Raw genomic sequence first — 4596 nt, forward strand, 5'->3', positions numbered from 1 at the left:
GCATGCTTTCCTGGTCCTCTAGTCACTCATGCAATACTAAGACAAAATTGTGCGTTCTTTAGAAAGCTTTCCAGTTCTTCATGGATTCCTGACAAGGGTTGCTTGGTGTGCTTCTTGCTTTTTATTAGTACAGTCTAGCATTTTACATACTTATTTTCATTTTCATGTCAGGCTTCCTTGCTTGTATAATTTCTTGGTATAGTAGCCTTTAGATCCTTGGGTGGTTTCTATCTCTTGCAGTCTGGTGTAATCACTAATTAAGAAGACTCTTAATACTGGCTCTGCAAGAGGGCATGAGCTTGAGAGCATCAATTTCAAAAGTCAGGGTACTTACTTTCAGTAAGTACAAGGCCTGTACATACATACACTTGCTATAATCTAAGTATTCTTGGGCTCATTCCTGAATGAACTAATGGTTTGATCCTTGGAAGTTACAAACGACCACTGATTCTTGCAGAGAAGGAGGTTTTAATCAGTTACTTACCAAGCCAAGGGGCAGTATGACTAAGAAGAGTATCATCGTCACTAAAAGACTTGTGAGGAGCAGGATTTCTGGTTTGATGATGCAGATTTTCCTCTGGCAAAGGACTCAACAAAGCACTTCTTTGGACTTGTCTGAAGAAAAAATATCAGGTCTTGATTTCAGGCATTTTGAGCTGCTGGAATCAGTAAGATAAGCCTTCCCAATGGCTTTAGGAAAGCTCTGATATGTGCTCTCATAAGTTGTTCTGTGTACTGGGGAAAGAGGGAATGGAGCTAATAGTCATCTGTCAAGAGTGGTTCTTGTGGTAAAGTACTAATGAGCAGCTGGCTGTCTTTCCTCCAGCTTTTTACCACTACCATTACCACCACAAATGCAGAGCATGTACCACAGAAAAGGGCAGAAGAAGATGACATGGCTGAGTTGACTAGACAGGAATAGTAGCCATTTTCCACACCAGTGGTTGGCATCAGGTTATTCTGTGCTCTAGTTTCTAAAAGATGGTATCAAAAGGAAGAATTTTTTACAAACAGTTTAACATACAATTCCTTCTTTAATCTTGGAACAAAACAAAAAAAAAAAAGCCCCATTTCTGTTTCAAAACAGTCTCTATGTAACTCCAGAGCTCACTTTGGCATCTTGACACTGACCAAGCCTCTGTCTGGACAAGTCAGTACAGTTGGCAGAAGAATGCTATGAAAATTACCTGCAAGGAAATAACCTTTCTTCCCCAACTATGCGTTCTATTTAGTCAAAAGGGTCACTTACACAGATTTTGAACTCCACGTGAGATGGACACCACCAGAAAAAGGTTCCAAAGCAAGATTTGGAACTATTCGTTGCTTGAGCGTAGCTTTTCTTGTGGCCTCCGAAAGCTCAAATCTTGACCATATTACTGTCGTGCCTACAAATAGAACAAGATTTACTTCTCTGTGTATCTTACAACGTATCTGCATTTTTCACAAGACTACTTCAAGAACCTTTGCGAGGATTATAGGCTGCCAGATCACAGTAGCAAGTAATTTTTAAGCAGCAATGATTAGTCAACAAGTGGTATCACATAATCCAGCACACCTTTATCCAAAAAGGTCTTTCAAGTAAGGATATCGTGGCCCCTGACAAGAAAAGAACCATCACAGAGGGGGTTGAGCTGGGTTCCAGCAATGGACAAAATATCACTGAAATCTTACATATCTAAAGGAGTCCCTGACTTTCACATACACTGGGCCACCCACCCACCCACCCACATTCTTAAGTACTGCCTTCTGTTTCTGTGGAACGTACTCCTCCATGCAAGGTATTCACAGAATTTTATTTATAATTTATGCACAAACCCCACAAGTGGCTACTTCATCACAGGTGCTTCCTGACTAGGAGGTTTTTCTTTCATCAGGACATGTTTTGATTTAACAGAAAAACACAGGAGAAAGTCTACTCCATTATGTTGCAAGCCACCATTGCTGTGTCTGAAGAAATGACATGATGGTAAGGTTTGCAGGGAAAACCAATGGGATTCTGTGCATATGTTTACTCTGTGGTGGAGACATTACGATGATGTTTCTGATGGGACTGATCTACATTTACTGTTTAAATTGATTCCTGATTTCTGTTCTCTTTGTCTAGGCCACTCCATGAATCATTGGTATGTAGGGAAGGTATTGGAATACAAAAAGATCCTATTGCTTCTGCTGCTGAGGGTTTGGAGACTTTTTTTTTTTTGTGTTCTATCAGCCATTCCTCTCCCTGGTACTGGAGTCTGATTTTAGTACTACAAGTGGTACTGCTGAAAGGTTTAGTGGTGAAAATGATGGCTTCTGAAAGGGAAGTAGCCATGTCTTGTAGCGTTAGCTTGGCTGCAACCTGCTCCAGGGCCTTCCACCAGTTCTTCCACTTCCCTGATCTCCTGCTGTTTTTGGTCACACTCTTTGCCTGTTTCAGAGCTGTTGAGGACAAGCTAATCTGGCACAGCTGTATCCCTTACTATGTAAGCCTTGGATCCCTGTTGGGACCTCAGCTATAGCCTTGCATAAAGGAACATTTCATGCTCAAGGGTGGTTGGAGCAGACAGACACAGGGCTGTATGGCAACACTTTGCCATACTTTTCAAGAGCAGCATGGGGGAGTGGGTAAGAAGAGCTCAGGTAAGTGAGCTGGTATAAAGCAGCTTATTAGTACCAGACACTGAACAAGCAGTTAAGAAAAGAGTGTTCTTGTGGCAAATTTATGGACTGGGAAAGAAGACTTGTGAACATAGGAACAACAGGAGGATGGTGGGAAGAGGTAGGAACAGACGGGTTGGAGCAGGGCTGCAGAAGGCTGTGGAAACAAACAATAGTAAGAGTTGATATATGGGTCCTAATCCCTGGTGCCCTTACTGAAACCTTCTAGGGTCCAGTTTCCAGACAAGTGTCACTGTAGCCATTTGGGGGGAAGCCATCAATGGGTTAGACAAGATGCAATAAAGCAAGGAAAGGGAGCCAGAAAGAAAAAGTTGAGAGCTGCATAAAGCTTTCTAATATTCATGTTGCTTTCGTAGCAGTCTTTGTTGCCTTTTGGTTCTTCACTGCACCTCTTTCCTGCTGTAATTCTCCTGCTAGGTCATCAGATACCATAACCCTAGCAGAAGCCCATGTGCTAGACTGGGGTTTGCCCTACTATGCATTATTGCTTGAGAACTAATGAAGCTTGTATCTGGCAATATGCACTAGTATAGGTGATTTACGATAGAGAAAAACAGATATGCATTAAAGACTGAACTGTGGGCTGCTGCTTGAGTGGTGTCTTGGCTAAATCCTTTCATTTAAGTACAAGAATATTGTAGCTAGTTTTGGAACTAGACTGGAGGCTAAGAATGAGAGAGGGGGTTGGTCTTGTGGTAGCATCAGGCTTGCTTGACTCTTCCATAGCTCTTTTGCACATTGGTTTTATTTATTGTCAGAGGAAAAAGTTATTTCTCAGTTCCCCAGCCCCATGGTCCAAGTCTCCCTGCTGTGGTGAGGACTTGTCTCCACAGCTCTGGTAGCTGGCCTGTGGTGGCCCAGGTCCACAGTACACTGGTGCCAGGTGCAGGACCCACAGGCCCCCCACATCTCCACAGCCCTGCGGCTCCCAGACCATCACTCCACTGCAGCCACCTCCACAGGGATGTGCACACATAGAGCACAATTTGATGGACGTTATTTATTTTAGAGACCATCCCAAAGGGCTGGCCCAGGTCCTGCTCACACCGGGGATCTGTGGCCTAGCGCAGGGTGGGCACTGTGGCCCCAAGCCCCAATCTCCCCTCCGCCCATTACCAGGTGACACAAGGCCTGCAGGGCTAAGGAGGGAAAAGGCAGGTGGTGAGAGTGGGCTGTGGGTGCAAACATGTGGCCTTTGTTTTTAAGTGATGTTTGTCCAGCGTGCTGCCATGCCAGTGAGAGGTGAGGGGGTGTCATAGGCAGTCACAGGTGTCATAGCCTTGTGTTCTTGACTTAAATCTAGAATTCGCTCTGGGAGTTACTTGTGCCGAAGCTGCTGTCTGAGAAACAGGATTTAATCATAATTTTTCCACGTACATTTGTAGCTGTTTTAACTACATGTAATGTATCCTAAATACATTTTTATTTAACAGCTCAAAATGCTTCCAAAGGAGCTATTCAAGTAGTTTCTGTAAATAAAACACCTTTTAAAGTTATGTGTAATTCTTAATGTCATTTGGGGACTTCTCTTATGTTTCCTTAGAAAAAAAATTACTTCTCCAATCAGTATTTACCCAAAGAACTGAAATAGTACCATTTTCAGTTGTGCTAATTACCTCTTTATATGACCAATTATGTATTTGCTCATCTGGGATTTGGAGAGAGCTTCCCTGAAAGTCTTTACAGTCCTCAGAGGAAGGTGTAGCTATAAGATATATTTTAAATGCACGAGGATTGAAGGATCTGGCATATTTTACAATTTTCCCACTTAGTACATGTACGATACCAAACACTAGTGAGTGGGAATAATCATGGATGAGCTCTGACTTCAGGAGCAGAGTATGTGAGGTGAACTGTAACTTCCCAGTGTTAATCTTTCACTGCCTTCATTTTCAGCCTCACTCAACACTCACCTCTTCTGCAGCTCTCCAAATT

This window comes from Corapipo altera, unplaced genomic scaffold, assembly GCF_003945725.1.
Source record: "Corapipo altera isolate COAL_440 unplaced genomic scaffold, ASM394572v1 45, whole genome shotgun sequence".
In the NCBI taxonomy this organism is placed as follows: domain Eukaryota; kingdom Metazoa; phylum Chordata; class Aves; order Passeriformes; family Pipridae; genus Corapipo; species Corapipo altera.